The sequence below is a fragment of the Euprymna scolopes genome, chromosome 19, assembly GCF_053919585.1.
Source record: "Euprymna scolopes isolate OS-2025 chromosome 19, ASM5391958v1, whole genome shotgun sequence".
Classification (NCBI taxonomy): Eukaryota; Metazoa; Mollusca; class Cephalopoda; order Sepiida; family Sepiolidae; genus Euprymna; species Euprymna scolopes.
Genome location: NC_136500.1, coordinates 58,813,141 through 58,836,652, shown reverse-complemented (window position 1 = coordinate 58,836,652; position 23,512 = coordinate 58,813,141). Strand labels below are relative to the sequence as shown.

The window sequence follows — 23,512 nt, the reverse complement described above, 5'->3', positions numbered from 1 at the left end:
TAAAATAGAAAATAAAAACGTGTGTATGAATGGTAGAGGGGGTGGGGAGAAAAGAGAGACCCAGTGATTAAGAGAGGAAGAAGACAGAAATGACCTGCAAATGGAAGAGCATTTGTTTGGTGATTCAAATCTTTAGAATAGCGAGAAACATATCGTCAAGATGATTATTTAAAAAAAAAAAAAAAAAAAATGAATAAAATCATAGACTGCAATTGTTGAAACATTTGACAGTTTAGGAATATATTTGAAAACAAAATATTGAAATCGTTAAAACTTTTTCTTTGTTTTCATGTAGTCGACATTTTCATCAATGAAACTTTCCTCGTACAATGGATGAATGCTATGAGTCAATTCATGATTAATCATCATGTTCAATTAACGTCCGTTTTACATACTGGCATGTGTTGGACGGCTTTTAAGGAGTTAATTTCCAAGCTTAACTGATCAGGTTTCTTTGGAAGTCATTTTGTTAACTGAGTTGAGATTTTAATAGGCCAGATACATTTCCTGACGCTAAGTGTGCTGATGGGGATCAGAGTTTTTATCAAGACATCACCTCTGGGTCATCGACCACCAAAACTACAGAGTGGTTCACCTGTCTGATAGGTAAAAATAAAATGTTTTCATTTATTCATAACTTGCCTCATAGCACCCATTATGTTATATTCTAAGGAAGGTTTCATAAATGAAAATGTGAAGGAGTAAAAAAAAAAAAAAAAAAAAGTTCTAAAAAAATGTTTTTACAACTTTCATTTTCACAATTTTCATAAATTTCGCTCACACCACTCAACATATATCATGAGAAAAATCTCATATTGCCTTCATCGATCAATAAAATACTTTTTAATATTTGAAATATTATTTAATAATATTTATAATCATATAATTCATACAATATGGAAAAGAGCTTAAATTTCTATAAATAATATATTCTATGTTTTATCTTTTGTCATCTTTAGGTAAATCTGAGAATAAAAGACAGAAAATATATTGTGTGTCCATTAAAAATAACCAGGAAAAAAAAACAAAAAATAAATTCATTATTTTATTTAATTTGAATTTCATTATTTATTTTCATTCAAATTTTATTAAGATATTTTTTTAAATCTAGAAATCCTTCAAAAGTAATTATTCAATAAATGCACCCAACAAAATATAATGATTAAATCTAAATTTAAAATTACAATTTTATACACATAAAAATATTATGTAACCATTTACTTTTTTAATGCCTTATATGAAATAATAAATTTTTACCTGTTCAATTGAAAAAGAAAAAAAGTATTATTTGCATTAATTAGACCACTGTCCCCATCTTAAGTTATTTGCATTTCTGACCTTCTTCAGGTGTATCTTGTCAAACACAGGAACTAAATTTACAATTTTGTTTAATCTATGAGAGTAGCATGTTCTCATTCCATCAGTCAGCACTTGAGTAGAAGTCCTAATTCACAATTGTATTTTGAGTATTGCTCTCACTGAGGATTAAACCTCCATCCTCCAAGAGAGGGTAGCTTACAACTGAATTTTATCAAGTACTTTATGCCATGGGTTTTGAAGAAATTATCAATCCTCATCTTAAAAATTATCAATCCTCATCTTAGAAACATAAAAAAAGCTTTCGTGGATATATCCAGAAAATCAAGAAGTTTTATCGGATGTCCTGCTGACTTGGCAGATCAAGAGCAAGCTTTAAGCTCAAAATAATGGCAGTGGAGAAGCGCTTGTAGAGCTAAATCAACTCATGATGGTGTGGCATTTTTTTTTTTTTTAATTATTGATTTAGCTAAAAAAATGTTGAAATTGTTAAAATAAAAAATTACAATGCTAATGATTATCATACTGCTACTGTTGGTTAATACAGATCTTGAAATTACATAAATCTTTTTGCAAATCAAGACAAAAATTTTTTTTTTGTGTTTAAAATTGGAAATAAAGAAGCCAAATTCCTATATATATATATATATATATATATATATATATATATATATATATATATATATATATATATATGGTATCACAATATAACCATCTTAATTGAAAAAATACCTCATTCAATTTTATATACTCTGTAAAAACAGAAAAACAATAATAAAAAGAAATAAAATAATTACTTTAACAGAATAAATTATTTACAACAATTTAGGCTTGTTTCCATATTGATATATTCAACTATTATGATAATGCTATAAACCAATCAGAAACACACACACACACGTGTGTGTGTGTGTGTGTGTGTGTGTGTGTGTATATATATATATGTGTGTATATATATATATATATATATATATATATATAGTACACGGGATATTTTAGGACATATTTGATATAGTTAATATAACAGTTAATATATATATTTAATATAAAAGCTAATATTTTATCAGACAAATATATTTTCTGAATAATTGGTGAAAATAATCTTAATTGCAAATCTATTCCATATAACAACATTCAACAGCAATTACTGCCAGAATTGAGGAAGAAATACCATAATATGTCGACCAAATGGTCCCTATTCATTATAATAACTGTCTTTGAATATTTGATATTGTTCTGAGGATGTTGTTTAGTATTCCCTTTATCAAAGCTATATACATAGTAGTTCAAAGGATTATAAATCTGAGATGTTGGGCGTCACTATAAAAAAGAACATGTTAAGCAACCTTGTTTCTTTTATAGTGTCCTATAGTTAATGTTGCTGATTGCATTGAAATTCATGGAACCATTGTTATGCCTGGGTAGAAAGAGTAAGCAATGAAAGGTTGTGAGGGCTTCAACAGGACAGCACCATCTCAGAAAGTTTAGGATGCCCAAAAAATCTTGATAATCATTTGACCTCTAACCCTGACTGATTTGTATTCCTTGAACAACTATGAGTATAACATTGATAAAATGAAGACTAATCAATATTTTCATGATACAAAAGTCTAGATAATGTTTGAGATGAATAAGAATAACAAAATATGTCTACGTCAACACATTTGGTCTTGGATTGAGGCAATTTTGATGTTGAACGTGGTTACAGTGTATAAGTCTGTAATAAAACTTCTTGTGAATATTTGTGCACATTATCATAAAAAAATATTGTTTTTGGCTTGATATATTGCTTTATAAAATAAACTGACAAAAAGTTAAGAAAGATAAAGATTGGTTTCTAAATAAAATGAAGTAATAAAAATGAAGAAAAAGAAAATAAGTGAAAAATGAAAAACTTATGCACAATATTTAGATGGTTCACAGAAGAGTTAAAAAAAAAAAAAAAGAAAAGGATAAACAGGCGTGAAGATGAAAAAGAAAAAAATATTAAATAAAAATAAACAGAAATGAAAACGAGAAATTGTGGACATATCAAAGATGTAAGAGAGTCTGAAAAGAAGAAAAGATGTTTGCATTGAAAAGATTTTCTTTTTCAAACAAAAACAGATTTCAAAGCAAAGAAAGTAAAGCTAAAAAAAAAAGAAAGATTAGAAAAAAGATTAGAAAAAGAAGTTTTAAAAAAGGGAAAATTCTTAGAAAACAAAAAAAAAAAGGCAAAAATTGTGTCAAATTGTAACTAATGAGAGGGATTTCTAGATATGAAGCATATGTGTTGTCATCAGTAATATCTTGATGTCATCTAATTGGTTGATAGAATGGAGATACACAAAGAGAGACAAAATTCTATCTGTCACATACTAATGGTTAACTTCCGGCAAGTTATAAATGACCAAGACAATTTCTCTTCATAAAATGTGTGTGTGTGTGTTTTTTTTTTATACTGAAACAAGTATATTTTCTTAAATAATTGTTGATAATTTAATATATTTAAAAGTACTAAGCTGTTTATTATCATAATAAAAATCGTATTACATTTTTGAAATTAAAAATTATTAAAATTTTATATTGAAAAACTATTGATATTTTCCTCTATATTTGAACAAATATTTTTTAACAGTTTAGAAGTGTATTTTTCTTGATATTGGAAAAAATATTGAACTACTTCTTTGCATCTGTTATATCAACATTGTAGAGAATATATAAAAATGGCCTACTTCCAGTCTCAGGAAACAATGGGTATCTTTTACAAGTATGCCTGTGCAGATAGTCGAGAGTGAAACAAAGTTGGACAATCCTAAACCGCACCTCCCCTGAACTAGCATGGAATAATCCCAGTGTCAACAAGCCCAGAATGCTGAGATAAACAGAAAAATGCCTGGTATTATTCCAGAATATTCTCTCTAAACTAATTGCAGAATCAAAACTTCATAATTTAGTCTACCTTACGATTTTAATTGTAGAGAGGATATATGGATTAATACCTTTCTCAAGGATATCAGTGAAAGTGATGCAATAGTTCTGACAAGACTTGAAGCACAACTGTAACAACTACACCAAGCAATTCCCGCATATATAAACAAATTCATAGACACACACACACACACACACACACAGACCAAATGAAGACTTTGTAATGTTGCCACTTGTTTGAGACCATGAAATAAAGAATATTTCATGAATAGACTCAACAATTAAGAGTCTCTTTCAGAATACCTCCATTACCATACGTACAACATACTGAAAAATTCAATTTTTATTGGATGTTTTTCCACAACTGTAAGTACTAAGGTTTTAATGTCCCTTGTGAAATAATCTCACTGTTTCTTATTTGTCACTTCCAAATATATAACAGAATAATACAGAGAAAATAAAAATATGCTGCCGTGTTAATCAAATAATAACTTTCAGGAATTTATTCTGTCTGTATAAGCCAGGGGTATTTGTAGCCATTTATGTCATGTCAGGCTGAGTCTCCAGTGTTTCTGTAAAACGGAAGGTATCAATAGAAGATCATACCAATGTATAGTATCCATTGAAATTATATACAAGAAATTGAATTTAAACTCTGTAAATTAGAATTTACAATAAATTTATTATTTGACAAGGAATACAAAGTTGAAAACTGTAAAAATTTCCTTATTCCATGGAATATCAAAGAATGGCTCTTATACTCAAAGGAAAGTAGTCAGTAAAATGATATTCATAGACAGACTATAAATTTTGCTGGTTAGCACATAAATGGAAAACTATACATTATAAAAGAAGTTATATTTGTATGAAAGTTTATAACAATGCAGAAATGTTAAAAGAGTGTTCTAAAAACATACAAGCTTGTTGAAGAAATGTTGAAAAATGTGGTACAAACTTAAGAAAATGTTCATTAGTCAGATGTATAGATGCACATGAAAAGTCTAATCGAAATTGTAATAATCCAAGTGGTTGAAAGGTAAATTCTAAATGTGAAGATGGTATCCTAAAATTGAGGTAGTAGATTTTTCCACTAGAAAAGATACGAAGTGAAAAAGCTTTTATTGGCCTCTCAACGAAAGAGAAGAATCCTGTATGCTCCCATCAGCCGAGGAAAATAAAATATTTATCAAATATCAATTCAATTTCTTATATTAATGCTCTATTTCTAATATTGAGCTTTTTTATTTGGTTAGGATTGTTCTATAAATATTAATATTTATACTTGCTTTAACTTTACAGAATTACTAAATTTGGAATTTAAAAAAATATATATATATATATATATATATATATATATATATATATATATATATAGACACATATAGCTTATGTGTATACTTACATAATACATTTTAGTAACATTTAAATAAATCTAAGTTCAAGAAATAAAACTCATTTTTATTTACAGTAAAATAAAAATTGACTAATTCATTTGTTTGTCATTTTTAAAAACATTAATATTTAGCTTTAAAATATTATTTTACAAATATAGTTAAAATATTAAAATAAAAGGTGGAAAAAATGTTAAAAAATATTTATTTGAAAAATGAATCATTCTTTTTCAGTTTTAATTTCTGACATTATAACACATTGTTAAAACAATTTATTAATGTTTAAAATTATCGGATTTCCCAAAACGCCTTTCTCTCACACCTAAAATGATGACGCAGACACACGGTTAAATAAATGCCTTATTTCTTGTTACAGCTTTTATATTTTCTATTATTAATTTTATCACCCTATAATTTTCTAATGACACGACGTAGAATAAATAGTGATCATCATATTAATGAAAAAAAAAAAAAATCAAAATGCTTTGCTGTTCCTTATAAAAGTGCTGAGTCATCATAAGGCAGTCACATTGGTCAACATTTAAGACAACCTTTGAGGATATAATGAAATAAATAAAAAACCTAAATAAAATAGCCCATGCTAAAAATAAAAATTAAAAGAAATGTAGTAAAAGAATTTCTTTCCATTTATTAACTTGAATTTTCACTTGAAAACACAAAGAGCAAAAAATTAAAATATTTTATAGAGAAAGGTACTTTGCTTGAAACATTGCTGGTAAATAGATATGGAGAAATATCAGAAGGTTTCTCTGCATTGCTATAGCCTTCTTATACTCCTCCATATCTATTAAATCATTTATTAAAAGTCTTATATAACAAAACAAACCCAAACGTAAAAAACTGTCATGGTGGATCAGTTGTCATTGCAAACATTTCAGTCACATTGCTTTGAGGGACTTGACATCAATTTATAAGACAAACGCACACACTAGACTAAGTATTAAACGAGTAAACACAAAAATGCAAATCACCAAAAAGAAAAATACAGAAGAATTAAATCTTCATCTAAAAGTCATATTTACTGTAGATTAACTGTAATCTCAAAAACAAAAAGAAAATGTACAGAATATACTAAAGATCAATTATTCACTTTTCAAAAACAAAAAAAAACAAAAAAAAAAACAAAGATAAGCAGTAGCATCAAAGAACAGAATCTTAATCTAAATACAATTAGTTACACAAGTTGATACACATAAAAATTAAAGCAAAATAAAAAAACTTAATTTGTGCATTCAGTTTTTGTGAACTATTATCTTCATAGTTGTTGTTATTGTTTCACCTTTCGGCAAACTTATCCTCTAGCCTTCTTCAGGTAGTTAACCATGACAGCATAGGAATGCAGAGTCTCTTAACTGTATTCCCAGTAATTATTGCCTTCCATAGTTGTTGTTGTCTCACGTTTTGGTCAACAAATCCTCTGGCCTGCTTTTGGTAGGATTGAAACTGCTATCTTCAGACAATGCTCACCTGAAACCATAGAGACTCAACGCCTGTATCCACTGCAGTACAGGCCGCAAAGTAATTACTAGAGATACAGTCACAAGACTCAGCATTGAAGAATAAATTGGCCGAAATGTGGTGAAACAACAATTATAAAGATGAGGATAACAGTTTGCAAAAAGTAAATGCACAAATTATGAATCCTCATCTAAAAGGATTCCAAAAAATAAGATATAAACTTAAATCAGTCAAATTTAGATATACAAATACATAAAATAACATGTATTCATTTAATGATTACAAAAATAAAAATGTCACAAATTTTTTATTAAAAAAAAAAAAAAAAAATGAATCCCATAATGCACAAGTGACTAAGGTGTTTTTCCCGAATTCTCCTGAAAACGTTTTTATTCATTTTTACTTGTAAAAAATATTAATTCATTTTAGAACACATATAATGATTGATATTTTTCTTAAAGATATAATGCAATTAAAAAGAAAAATATCTTTTTACATGGATACTTTAGCTTTTTTCTGATCTTCATAATAATAATAGACTAATAATAATTAGAGTTTCTAATCATTCCATGCTGAATATTAGATGAAAACCTTAAATTAATAAGTTACGATTTAATTTATAATTTATTGATGTACAATATAGATTATAAAATTTAATCATATATTAATAAACATACAGAATTAAAAAGCAGAATTGGAACATATTGGTTTGATATCTTTTCAGCTAGAACCTTCCAATAAATGAAAAATAGAACAATTATAATAAATAAAAGATAAAGCAAACACATTTTAATTATTTGTTATAAGACTTAAAATAAAATATAAGAATGGTATAAAGGTGAGTCCAACTGATTGACCCCTTAAAATAGGGATTATGAATATATTCATACATGTATAACAAATGTATTTTGCTGTCTGAAGAGTAGCTATTTTTTTGGAATATTTTTAAATGATATAATTAAATTTGTCCAAATACTTATGAAACAATTGTAATGCATAAGGAAATACACCATATGATGTTCTCATTCTATATTTTGTTTTTGCAAACATTATATATATATATTAAAAAGGAACTCCTTGCCTGACGAGGTCGTTTAGTTATTTATAACTAATTGGACTGAAACATTATCATGCTCGTGTAGCAACATTAAATTAATGTTTATCTGAATATAAATAAAAGTATATAATGCTCTATTTATTATTGAGCACTATTATATCAACCTCATTAAAATTCATTGTTTTTTATCTTTGAATATTCTTAACCTGGAATTATATAAATCACACTGTTCATTATATCATATAATCGGTGCTATATAATGAAAAAGAAACCAATTAAGTTTTTCATCTGTATACAGTAATATTTCTACTGACATTTTCTGTATACTTCGTTATTTTAACTCAAACATCATATAATTTTAAAGTCGTTGGCAATCGTTAAAGCAAAGACAAAAAAGTATAAACCAAGAAATAAAATGTTTTTATGGACTTCATACAAAAGCGACATATCTTTTTGGCAAAATGTAACAAATATACACAAAGAAACAAAATGAAGATATGATAATCAAGATAATACAATCGACTGTTCCAGTTTGCTGCAAATAAAATACTCTTTATAAATAATAATGCACAACACATACTCTGATCAAATAATACTAATTCCATTAATACTTACTACACATAAACTATGTAGCAGACATTATGGCAATTACAGTAGATCCCTGTATTAGTATTTGTACTGAATCCAAAAGGTGGCAGAATAAACAATTTGCAAGCATGCAAGATATCAAACATTTAATATAGGTATCGATGCCTCCATTCAGTCTCGAAAGACAAAGGATACCTCCATGTGAGGACAGCTGCACGTGTAATTGTGTGGCAAGGGTTGCACAATCTTCACCCACACCTCTCCTGAATCGGCACTGCTTGAATCCAGTGGCAAGGAGAAGTCTAGGACGACTGGAAACAATGCCGAGATAAGTGGAGTGTACATACAGAACCTGGAAGTTCCAAATGGTCACCCATCTGATACTGGCCAGACTCATCGTTGCTTAATTTTGGGGATTCTTAATGCTACATTTAAACATATTAAATTTCTGAACAATAGATCGAAAATATCGAAAACATACAAAACAAAAGCAAACAACAGCAAAGAATCGTTACATTCATAATGTCTAAACTAATGTAACCTCCCATTTTCTTCAAGTGCATCTTTTTCAACTTGAGAACCTTCGTGTCAAACACGTGATCATCATAAGCCGTCGCATCTTCTGCTGGGTGTGCATTGCGAACCCATGTGACTTATTTTTCACTATTCCTTCCGATCCAGGGCAGGTTGGTTGATGTGTGCCAACTGTTGAGAAATGTCCAATCAAAAACATTTTCTCTTTAGCTTCTTCCTGGCTTTCCTCTTTTGCCTTTGACAGGTCAGTGGTTGAGCGTTTAACATGGCAAAAAAGTTTCAAGGTTTTATTTTTGATCTTATCAAATAGAGGGGGTATCGAGATAGTTTAACGGAGGGTGGATATTCTGTTGATTTTTAAACAGGTGATGTCCTGTAATAACACACATACCTGATTTTGAAACACCTCAATGCGATTGGCGAGTTGTTTAGTCCATGTGATACAATCAAGGCCATAAAAAACATGTGAACCTGTATGAAATTTCAAAGTGCCATGTGAAGGTAAAGGTTCAGTCCTTACTACAAGCAACAATAAAAAAATAAATAAATAACACTTCGAACCATTTATGGCTGACAGAACGAAAATAATCTACCTATGTGGTAGAAGTTCAGCTCGAGTTTCCCCAGAAGCTTCTCTCAGTTTGACACAAAGATTTCAAAGTCTGACGAGATGCACACGAAGAGGGTCAGAGGTGATATCAACCAAAACATTGTGAATGCACCAACAGAGACAAGATTGATACTTTGAAAAATCCAAAAAACAAGCAACACAAGACAATTAAAATATTTGACTATACTTAGCTAAAAACCATCAGATATTATTTTCAACAACACCTACAATTTGCTTTATTCTTCTGCAGAGTGTTATCCCTACAGATGCTATTTATTTTACAACTAGGTTTTGGCTGATGTATCCTCTGGTCTTCTTCAGTTATAGTGTTCATTGTCGGTGATGTTTTTCCCATATTCAGTTATTGCTGGATTGTTTTTTTTTTTTATCAATGATAATGGTTATATTAGTTACGATATCTTTGCATAACTAATATAAATAAAAACATAATAAAAAATAACTATTTCAAAAACATTTTTTCACTCGTTTTCATCCCAAACAAGGCATATAGGCATTGAAGAGCAAGATGCTTTTTTTTTTCTTTTTTTACATATCAGGGCCCGGAAGTCACTCGGGGATAAGGGTTATTTTGTGTACAATAATCAATGGGATAATATTGTAGTAATAGTTGGTATTGGAGATTTGATGAAGTGTCTTACTTAAGGGGGCGATTAATCAGGAATTTGTTTATGTTGGACTTGTAGACGTCCAAGTTGTAGCCAGGTGGGAAACAGGCAAACAGAAGAGAATTCCACAGGCGTGCACTTCTCAGAAAAAAGCTATGTTCATGGAATCTACGTTTTGATTGAGGCACAGTGTGGGGGAAATTACTGACAGTGGTTTTAGCTAGACGGGTGTTTATCATGAAGGATTGGTGAGGGGGGACCAGAGATTGGAGCTCGGACGAGCACTTGCCATGGAAATAACAATAAAACAAAGACAGGCTCGCAAGGTCTCTTCTGTGGGAGAGAGGTTGCAGGGAAAAGAGAGCACCCCTCACCAAGCTACAAAGTCTATTTTGTATTTTGTCAAGGCAGGATAGGCTGTTTTTTGAAACTCCAGCCCAGATGTGGCAGCAGTACGCCATCTTTGGACGTACTTGGCTTTTATAGAGATAGAGAATTGCATCAGTAGTGAGATATCTTCTGGAGCGGTAGAAGGATCCCACCATTTTCCCAGCGGCCTGGGCAACAGACTTGATATACGTGTTCCATTTCAGATCAGGAGTAAAGGTCAAATCCAGGAGCTTGTCAAAAAATGAAGCCTCCCCATTTCAATTGATGCCAGATGAGGAACAGAGCGTTGAAATTCATAGGATAGTTTCGAGCAATAAGATCTCTGTTTATTTACATTTAAATGTCTCAATGTCAAGGAAAAAGGAAGCAAGAATAAAATTCCAAAAGCAAGCAGTTTAAGGAAAGGAGCTATTAGAGTAGAAAATTTTTCATCCTCTAGAGTAAAGAGGTGAGATTCTGCTGTTAATCAGGTGGATCGGAGGTATTTATGTTGATGGGAGACGAGTGCAGCATTATAAAGTACTTGTAAAAAACACAGAAATGGAACACTGGGGCGATGCAACAGAAGCTGGAAAGTTAGAAAGATGAAAGAGATTAGTGGTATGTGCACCTGCCAAGCTGTGACAACAATACTTAACGAATGGTGAATTTATAGATATACTACTACTACTAAAAATACATCTGAATAAGGATAAAAAAAAACACATCGGCCGAAACAGACAAATAGCAACAGTGAAAAAAAAAATGTAAATCTTCATCACAAAAATTCAAACAAAAGCAATCAATTAACAAGTTATTTGATTTTTGTTTTCAAGGAGAGAAAAAAATTGAGAGCGAAACTGTTCAAATCTTTGTTCATGCATATATAATACTAAAAAAAATCACGTGACCCAAGTAAAAGGTGAAAAAAAGATTTTTAAGAATATGCATCTATTATGAGTTAAAAAATTGTAACTAAATTTTGTGGAAGCAATATAAATTAAAAGAAACTCCAAAGAAATAGCTTACATAGATAATGATGTCACTAATAGGAATAATTAGATAATCATTTATATGCATATATATCAATAGTAAAATGTACCAAGCATTACAAGTAGGGTGTCCCTGTATGTATGATCCCTAATTCACAGTAGCATGTTACATCTCAGTGGCAATGTGCATCGTTTGGCTTGAATATGAGTAAAAGAAAAATTTTTTAAGTGGAATTAGTTTGATCAGTGCTAGTCAGAGACACTTCTGATGATCGGTGATGCCATGAAACTGCAGTAAATTTATTATTGAGATAGCTGACATATCTAATAAGATATTGCGCTCATTGACTGTCCAAGATTTGCTGTTTCTCTTTCTCTCTCTCTTTTGATATATATATGTGCGTGTGTGTGTACAAGGAGTAAATATGAAATAAAAAGTTTCAGACAAAATGAAAAATTAGTTTATGGAATAACGGATAAACACGGCAATATGCTAACAGAAATAGAGACAAAAAGACATTATTAAACCTGGGCCAAGATATTTTGACCGAATCATTCAATCATATTCATTTGATAAAAAAAAAAATGGTCGAACAGATTAACTGAAATATCTTTGTTCAGCTTTAATGATGAGTTTGTGTTTCATTTCTACGAGCATGTTACCTTGCTTATCCATTATTCCATTTTGGACAGAGATTCCACGAGGGTAACACGCAAGTTACGAGCTCTGGTCCTACTCAGACATTCAAGTCTTAAAAATAGTAAAAGTTATTTCATTGTTCATAGGAATGAATAATGAGTTTCAGTAAGAGTCGAATCAAGTTGGTTGACTCGAAAAGAAAAGAAAGAATCAATTCTAAGAAGAATTGATCTATAAACTTGACGCACAAGATGCGATTAAATGTCGGCGTGTGGAAACCGAAATGTCTTTCCATGTTGTAACCAGTGAGAATTTCATCTGACAAGAAGGACGAACGAAGGTTTTACCAAACAACATTGAGTTTTCAAATTCAAGGATTATTTTCAAAAGAACTTTCAAGGATTCTGTCACTGAAGTGAGGACAGATCGATTTGGAGTGGCGTGAAGAAAATATATATGTAAAAAAAAAAGGACTCACACACATAAAAAAAACGAAATCATTGTTTTACGCAGTAAGTTCTCTTATTCTAATTTTCTCTTATTTCTGTACTCTCTCTCTCTCTAGTGTTAATTAAGCCTTTAGTGCTTGCCATAAGGACATTTTTTGGCAGTCGAATTGGTGAACATATAAACTGTATTTTCTCTTGTAAATTGAACATATAAACTTTTTTCTCAATAATTGAACTTTGCAGCTTTGCTGTCTTCTTTCCCCAACCCTTATGCTTTCTTTTTCCCCTCAATAAAATGTCAATATTTTTTTATTCTTAAAAGTATTTCCTTGTCTTTATTTTTTCATGTCCTGATTTTTCTAGGCTTATTAACATGAACCACGTGGGATAACCTTCACGGGACTCAGTGAATTAATTTCCCGCATTCCATTTTGTCTGAAGTTTTTATTTCATAATTACTTTCTCATATCTCTCTCACTCTATATGCATACAAGAGATATGAAAGAGACCTTGGAATTTGGAAGGCACTTGCTCATCAACCAAATAAAAAAATATAAAATAGTTTCATTTTTATCAAGTATTAGAACAGTCGTAACCCATAGGGTTTGCATTAGATGACAAAACATGTGTCAGTGGATAATTATATTTTAAAAACAATATAGGTACATATATGCTGCAGCCCATTTGGGGTTACCGATTTCGTAAAAGGGAAAATTATTCCAACTCGCATTTAGGTAAAAACGCACTTATGTATAAATAATGGAATTCATTTAGAAACGTATCGCAAAATCAAATAAATAACATCTCGCTAGATTCAGCTACTCGGATGAGTCATAGTGGATAATTATATTTTAAAAACAATACATACATACAGTGTCGGCAAAAAGAAAGTCCGCACTTGTAAGTTTTTCAAAAACTGAAAATTTAAGCTAAATTTAATGTAGCTGTTTAAACAACCCATACCTCATTTGATTCGCTTTTTATTCCTCTATAATTTTACCTGTTCATATTTGACTTATAATTGAAATATTCTAGTGTTCACGTCAATTTAAAAGAAATAACTTCAAATTGAGGGGGCAAAAAGGAAGTCCACGGCAACAAATTGACTTAAAACCAGCTGAAATTATTGCCCCTAAATCAGTTTAAAATATCCACCAACAGACAACAAAGCATCTCTAATCATAATTGTTGTTGTTCCAGGTTATACAACATAACATTTAGTCTATATGTCATGACTTTCTCTTAGTGATCATCAGGAGCTCATTAATCTCTACCTTTCTGGTTTATCCAATTGAGAAATCAGTCACAGATTGAAGTGTGATGAGAAAATGGTACGAAAGACTGTGCAAAAGCACCAAAACACCGGCAGTGTTCGTGATGCCTCTAAATCTGGTTATACTAAAGTTACTAACAGGGAAGACAATGCTATCAAGATCTGCAGCCTAAGAAACAGATTTGAAATGGCTCCCCAAATCCAACAACAGTGCAATCTTGTTAAAAAAGTGCTCTCTTTCTACAGTCAAGACCAGATTAAAGGAATTTAATTTGCGAGGATATGTTGCAAGACGCAAGCCAATGATTTCTGTAAAAAACAGAAAGCGCCGTGTGGACTTCATCAGATGTAATGGAGATCATGACTCTTCATATTGGTCAAAAGTGCTTTTTAGCGATGAAAGCAAGTTCAATAGACTAGGCAGTGATGGTAGACAGTACGTCCGTCAGAGGAAAGACAAAGAATTTAATCCTAGGTGCTCAGTTTCAACGCTGAAAGGTGGTGGAGATTCAGTTTTGGTGTGAGGCATTATTAGTACCAATAATCCAGGGCCTATTGCTCACTTGCAAGGTTTATTAATCGATCAAGTACATTAATATGTTGACTAAACATTTTCTACCCTACTTTGGTTGGAATTTGGATGATAATCTCATCTTCATGCAGGATAATGCTCTCATTGACACAGCTGGCAATGTCAAGAAGTTCCTGGAAGATAATGATATTGTGTTTGGAATGGTCTGCACAATCTCCAGACCTCAATCCTTTTTGTCTCCTCAATTTGAAGTTATTTTTTTAAATTGATGTGAACACTAGAATATTTCAATTAAAAGTCAAATATGAACAGGTAAAATTAGAGAAGAATAAAAAGCCAGTCAAATGAGGTATAGTTTGTTTAAACAGTTGCATTAAATTTAGCTTAAATTTTCAGTTTTTGAAAAAAATTGCAAGTGCGAACTTTCTTTTTGCCACCTGTATGTATATATATATATATATATATATATATATATATACACACACACACACACACACACATATTACATTATATAAGAGAGATAGTAACTTTTGACAACTTTTGTGACATCCTTTGGTTTCAAGTAAAAAAATATATATATATATATATATATATATATATGTATATTTCTTTGGTGATAAAAATAATTTGATTTTTATTGCTCTTTACCCCTTTTTCTCAGAGAATTTGTATCAGAGCATTGAAGGCTTGTAAAATTAAAAAAAAAGGTTGATCACGTTCGGACAAAAGCTTTGATATAAATGCAACTTATTTTGAAACTTGATGCGATATTGAAGATGTGCAGGAAATCTTTTTATGGGGGGGGGTTTAAAGGTCAAAGGAGTTTGGAATAAACATAGATGCCATTTTAAAAGAGAAACAGCAATGTTCAAATAAAAAAAAAGCGTACAGGAAAGAGATGTTGAGCACTATTCAGGAAAGAGAACAAAAGATAGTTTTAATGCGATATTACCTAAAAATGAAATGAACAATAAATGAAAAAAAAAAATGTTAATAATATGATGACACGAAAAAAAGCAAACAAAAAATATAAACATAAAATACAAATTAACCAAATCAAATCTATATATCTATAAAAGTGAATGTGTGCGTGTACATTTCCCTACGCAATAACTGTCAATTTTAAGTCTACAGACTCGAAATTTGATATACAGGGTACTGAGATTTGGGAATTTTTTTGTAATCCGTTTTCGGCCAGAAATTTGGCTGTAAAGTCCAACGAGTTGACCTTTGAGAATTCTACCAAACTCCTCCGACAATTTTGGGTATAAACAATTGAAATTTTAGATATAGATTCCTTGGACATGGATCTAACTTAATAACTTGATTTGAGCCCAAAACAATAAATGTTAAGGGGTCATAATAGGGTTCAAAGTTAAAAAAATTGACTGCTTTTTTTTTTTTTGCTTAACATACACCTCCAAACACCCGGGCAATGCCGGGCTAAAATGCTAGTTATAAATAAAATTAAGTTTATTTTCAATTAAATAGGTGCCCCACCCTCTTCCCAAGATAATGTATAGAAGTTCTTGCATGCTTTAAGTATTTAAGAGATTCTTAAACCAAAAACTGGAAAGCAGTGTTAGCACTAAGAACATTATTCTGCTCTTCTCCCAAATCTAAGATATGCACCTCAATATGGAGATTACTCTTTGTAAATAATAATAAAAAAAATGTTCATTATTGTTTACACCAACAATGAGAGAATTTTCTAATTTTTTGTTTTTACTTTTACTCAATAAATTATCTAATATAAAAAAAATTAAGTGGGTAGAATTTCCGATGTTAGTCTTAAGTAAAAGTGTATCTGAGAAATCAATATGTGATTCTGACTAGCCAATCATTCGCATCAATTGCCAGTCTATGTTTATTCATTTATTTTTTTTTCCAGAAAAAAACAGAAAAAACATTCCGATCGATTTCATAGATTACAATTAAGCGTACACACCTACACATAAACGTTTATTAGTAGAGCTATTTCTTTTGTTTATTTTAACAAAATTGTGTATCTTTTTACAAGTCTGAAAATAATTACTTAAAGGAATAATATTTAAAATGAAATTCATCTACTTAGGAATACAAAATCTTGGCACACCGCTTTTATTTTTTGTTTGACTTGTAATATATAAACACACACAAACTAAGAGTGTTTTTTATTTTTTATTCTGTTATTAATACTGTTATTTAAAAAAAAAAAATGGTTGTAATAATTAATTGAAAAAAATTAGTAATTCATACAGCTTTATTTCCTATGACTATCCATGTAAATAAAGCAAGAAATATGAATAACTACATATTTGTGATTCGATTCTGACAACCATTTGCAAAATGCTAATTTGTTACAAATTGAGTGATATTATTCGTTAATTGTATTTTATCCAATAAAATTAATGGTAGATCTTGTGCAGTGTATGCTACAGATAGAATTATCAGGTCAGACAGAATATGTAATCACTGAAATCATTTGGAATTTTTAAATGTAAGAACAGATTAAATTTTACATAAATGACTGGCTAATCAGAATCTATCATTCATTTAACAGATTTATATATATATATATATACATATATATATATATATATATTAGGTTTACAAGAAGGTTATTGCAGAATTTTTAATTTTGATTTCAAATGATGTATTTTGAAATAAGTTTTCATTATAATACCTTTAATTCATATATCATTTTAAAGAGCGTTTTTTGCTCTATTTATGTGCTTAAATTACAATCGTTTTAAAACAATTGTCTTCTTTTCAGAACGTTGAATACAGGCGGCGAAAATAAACAAATTCGCATACTTCTCTTAATTCAATTCAAGCTAGGCTAAGAACAGCTTGCAATATCAATGAAACATTTAGCCCAGGAACTACTACTGAACGCACAGCTCAATTGTGGTTTAAGAAATTTTGTGGCAGCGAAAAATGTCTTGAAGGTGAAGAGCCATCAGATATTGACACCTGAATTATACGCAACATATAGGATGATTTCCAACTACTTCAAAAATTGGAAAGACAAAAAACTTGATAAATGGGTGCTTCACAAATTGAACAACCAAGAGAAACGCCATTATAAAGTGTCATCTTCCCTTTTTTTACATAACAAGAAAGACCAGTTTCTCAGCCAGGTTTTGACTTGTGATGAAAAGTGGCTTCTTTGCAACAACCAGCGATACTCAGCTCAGTGGTTAGATGCTGACGGAGCTCCACGACATTTCCCAAAGCCACAGTTGCACCAAAAGAAGGTCAAGCTGACTGTTTGGTGGTCTGCGATCGGTCTCATTCATTACAGTTTTTTGAATGCAGGCGAAATCATTATGGCGGGGAAGTACACAACAAATGAATGAAATGCATCAGAAACTTTGGCAACACCCAGCAGTAGTCAACAGAAAAGGCCCAATTCTCCTCCACGACAATGCCTGACCACAAATTGTTATGAAACTGCCTCATCCACCATACTCTCCAGACCTCTCACCTATCGACTACCATTTTTCCAAACATCTTGACAACTTTCAGCGTGAGAAATGCTTCAAAAACCTAAACAATATCAAAAACACCTTCAGCGACTTCATCGCCACCAGAATGTTACTGGCATAAATACCCTTGTTTTGCACTTGCAAAAGTGTGTTGATTCTGATGGTGCTTATTTCGATCAATAATTTTTGTTTGAGCTGAGATATGTTCATCTGAATTTAAAAGTTACAAACCAAAAGAACTTTCTTGTCAACCATATATATATATATATATATATATATATATATATATATATTCTTGCTTATTTGTACTGCTTGTCAGATAAGGTTTTTTGAGAATTTGAATAAATTTTCAATATCAAGATTTTTATTTTATATATTATATATATCTGTTTTTATTTATACAAAAATTCATGAGTTTACTAAAATTCATAGCACTGTTTATCTAACCCTCTGTAAACAAAACTACCAGAAATATATGTATTTCATTGAATAAAATAGACAATGAAGAGCTACGAACACATAAGTGGTACCATTAAAACGAGTTACCTTGTGCGCTCCAGTATTTATTATATTACTCTAGACAGTCATCACTATTTTCAATACACTTTTGCCAACGATGAATGATGGCTGTGCATGGCTGTTTGGAGCATGCTTTGTCATATGAGAGTTGTTCCAAAAGTAAAGCCGCCTATTTTTTTTAACTAAAAGAAAGGACTTGTATCATTAAAATTAGTGACTTTTTTTTTTTTTACATAATCACCATTCTCAATGCACTTTTGTCAGGAATCCAATAACAACATGTCCATAAAAGGGGTTTCTTTCTTAGAGTCTCATACGGTCAATATCTGCAACAGAGAGATGAAACTTTCCGGTCAGGAATGCATAAATTCAGTCATTATAACAATGAAATTTGCAATCCTTATGATCCATTCAGGCGGAATTAAAAAATGGGAGGCATTACTTTTAGAATGTCCCTTATATATATTTCAAAATCAAATATGGCGGCATAAAACATCTTCCTCACGTGTGCTTTGAATTCAATTGTTTTTTTGTTTTTTTTTGGGGGGGGGGCATACAAACACTGCAATAAGTTTTTTTATTCTTACATTTTTGCAAACTTTAAATATCTCCAGTTCCTTTTATCAGCATTTTTTTTTTCTTGATTCATTTTTCAGGAAAAAAAAAAAAAAAAACTTTCAATTTTTTTTTGGAGGAACATACATTTGTCTCTGATGAGTTGTTTTTTTACCTTTCGCTATACAATGAATCACATGTAAGACGTACTTTGACAAAAACATGATTTAAAATATTATGAGTGCACATCTGTTTTTGGAATGATAACTAACAATATACATAAAAGGTAATAAGATTTATGGAAAAATCATTTTCTTAGGCTCCAAGAATTCAACAATCAGTCACTGTACGATCGTTTCTGAGGCAATACAATTTTCTTTTTTTATTTGAATAAAGTCTCATCCTTAGCACCAGAAACTTTAAATGCATGATTAACACCAAGTGAAGATATTACTATTCAACAAAACAAAACATTAAAAATAAAGAAAAGAAAAAATCCTGCAAAATATAATTTATGGATTCCCTAAATGGGGCTCAATCTCTTAAATGCCGCTTTCATCGCTTGTTGAGCTGGTCTGATGACAAATAACTACTGGAATCAAATACATATATACAATTGTTTCATATACAATTACTTAAAAGATAATGTATAATGGTAGATACCTTTCGTTTTAGTCTTTAATTTCACAGTGCTCACTACATGATTAGAACTTAGTAGAGCTGCAGAGAAATGTTTATTTCATTCCCAATGGAATTAATTAGGCTAAATAGTAAGGCATTTAGATTGTCGACTTCCTTTAGGAATGAAACAAACGTTTGTGTGTGGCTCACTTGAAATGACTATATTTCTATATAGAGGCATATAGATACATGCATGCATATATATATATATATATATATATATACATATTGAGAAAGATAAGTACATACATAGATACACACAAACACCTGCAAAAATGAATTATGAATGCCTTCTTTGATTTCATCCCTTATTTACTTGTCTCCCCACGAGGACAGAGTTAATCACAAAGTCGGTTTTTTAATGTGGAAGAAATTCAGCTCTCCAAAAAGGAACATCCTGGATTGGGACAAAAATAAAACTTACCTCAATCACTGATCTAGGATGGAATAGATGAAATCTAATACTAATCTAATCGAATCGGCAAGGATTATTTGAACTGTGGTGCGGTGCCTCCATTCAATCTCAAAAGAAAATGGATATCCCTTGTAGGGGTAGCTGCATGTGAAATTGTAAGGCAAGGGTTGCGCAGTCCCCAACCACACCTCTCCTGAATCGGCACTGCTTGTCTCCAGTAGCTAGAAGTCCAAGACGACTGGAAACAATGCTGAGATAAGCAGAGAGCACTACTATTTGGACTACTATTCTTATATTGTTTGTTCTATTCAGACTGTTTAGGCTTATGTACTGATCTTCTCTAGGTGTATCTTGTCCAACTTGGTAACATGTATAGAATTCAAATTGAAACCTTTGTGTAACCCATAGGGATAGATTATCCTCATCCTATCAGCCGTGGCCAGGTAGAAGTATTAATTTTATGTTATAACAGTTGAAATGTAAACATACCAACTAAGATGATACAAATAGCCATTTTGCTTGCATCAGCCATCTACATTATTAGGTACATGAAAACTAATATATATATGTAAAAGAGATTTAGAAGGCTGTCACAATGCGAGGAATGAATTATAGTCGCTGTTGGTAAGAGGAGAAAAGAACAAGTGGCGATTTACAAATCAATAAGTACATATATATATTTATATTTTTTTTTATATATATATATTTATTTAGTTGTATGGTAAAATGTCTTACTTGTAATTCATGCGACGTATTCCATTATTAATTTCGGAAAAATTTTCCCTTTTCAAATGGTGTGCGTAACAGGTCGATTCAAAGCATGCTGGATGAAGGGCCGGAAGTTGTGTAGCTAATATATATATATATAACTAATTACCAAAATTACTGAATTAGGCCGGAAACTAGTTAAAAATGGTTGGCATGGTGTAAAACAAAATGTTCACAAAGATAAAAAATGTTGAATCAAAACAGACAATGATCATAAGAAAATATCCATCTAAAAAAAGAAAAATTATTTATTTTTAGCGTATTTTAATTATGGCTTCAAACTTTCTTCATCAAGAATAAACTGAAAGAAGATTTAGATTAAACTAACCTGGGTTCCCAGCCTTGCCCGGGTGTTTGGAGGGGTGTGTTGGGCAAAAAAAAAAAAAAAAAAAAAAAAAAAGTGGAAGGCAGGCTCGAACCCATACAGTAAAGGAGGAAAAGAATGTAAAAAAAAAAATGTGACGTCTTTGCGACTGCATCCATTGCCAAACCAGAAGTGGCAAAGGTTTAAATTAAGGCTAGTTAATCGAAAAGAGGGGATGACTTTCGAAAATATTGATAAAAAAACGACCCCTTCCTGTAGAAAAATGCCCAGTTAAGGGTAAAGGAATGAATTTTTTAGCCAATTTTTTTATATTTGTCGTCCAAAAGATTAAGCTTCAAAACAATTCTGATCTCGTGAAAATTCGTCGCCTATGTCGAAAGTTTTAGGCAGACATACAAACATACTCACAGACAGGTGAGATTTATATTATAGACTAGCGAGGGGTACCCGGCGTTGCCCAGGTGTTTTGGAGGTGAGTGTGGTTTTGGGTAAATCAAAACTCCGGGGGAAATAAAAAAAATGTTTTGGTAGGTAAGTATGAGGATCGAACACGAACCCTTGAGGCAAAGTTTTAAATTAAAGTGTGAAAAAAAAAAAAAAAAACGTGCAACGTTAACTATTGCGCCACCGCGAGATGCTAACTGAAACACGTTTGAATTTATTTAATTACTTAAATTAGTAGGTGCACGTTTTAATGATTTAATGAAGTCAACTTTTGACTGCGGGGTAGCATTTCATTTAGTACGGGAATACTTCCTCCCCCCCAAGACGTTGGGGGTAGGGGGAAACATTATAGGAAAAGGCCTAACCTACATGCAGCAAGCGAAAACTGTTGAATATTTATCTTCCCGAAGTCGAGCAAATTAAATAGACAGGCGAGCTCCGTTGTTAACTCTGAGATATTACGATTTACATGTGATATAAAAAGTTTTAAAAAGTTGTTAGGCGACCAACCGCTTCTCTGAAAAAAGCCTTTCTTGGGCATACACAAAAAGCGAACATACTTTATTTGTATTTGGAGGTGTGTGTGGTTTTGGATAAATGAAAACTCCGGGGGGAGGTTAAAATAAAAAAAATGTTTTGGTAGGTAAGTATGAGGATCGAACCTGAACCGTTGAGGCAAAGTTATAAATTAAAGTATGAAAAAAAAAAAGAGTGCGACGGTTTTAACCATTGGGCCACCGCGAGATGCTAACGGAAACACGTTTGAATTTATTTAATTACTTGGATTTGGCAGGTGCACGTTTTAATGTCTTAATGAGGTCAAGTTTGACTGCGGGATAGTATTTCATTTACTGCGGGAATGCTTTTTTAAAATTTTATTTTCCCAAGATGTTATAGGAAAAAGACTAACCCACATACGGCGAGCGACAAATTTGGAATATTTATCTTCCCGAAGTCAAGCAAATTAAATAGACAGGCGAGCTCCGTTGTTAACTCTGAGACATTACGATTTATATGTGATATAAAAAGTTTTAAGTAGTTGTGAACCGACCGACCGCTTCTCTGAAAAAAGCCTTTTGTAGACATACAGAAAAAGCGAACACACATACATACATTTTCGCTTTTATATTTATAGATGTTTATCAAAATCCTGAAAGCATTCACTCTAAAACAATAACAGGTTTGTATGATCATGCATATATCCTCTTCTCTCTCTATATATATACATATATATATATATATACATGTGCAATGTATATTTCAATGGAACAAGTTACTATTCAAACATATTACTGCAAACGCATTAGACTCATCAGTATTTTAACTACATTATCCGGTTTTCAAATATTGTTATGCAAGGACTGTTAAAAGTTACCAGTAGTTCAAGTATAGTTTTAATTTCATCATCGTAGAACATCTTATTGGTGAGGATGGTAGTCTTATTCTGATTTGTGACAAGGAAAAAAAAAAAAAAAAAAAAGAAGATGCCTGTGCATGGATTTTTTTTTTTTCAAATGTACACGGTGACATATTACAAAGGTCAAAATTTTCTTTCATAAATCCATGTG

At 31.0% G+C, this 23,512-nt stretch overlaps 1 protein-coding gene across 16 annotated transcripts in view; it reads right to left on the bottom strand.

The window, feature by feature from the left end:
• Positions 1–23,512, bottom strand: part of LOC145303601 (muscle calcium channel subunit alpha-1-like) — a 1,244,232-nt gene that overhangs the window by 193,710 nt on the left and 1,027,010 nt on the right. The window lies entirely within an intron of this gene.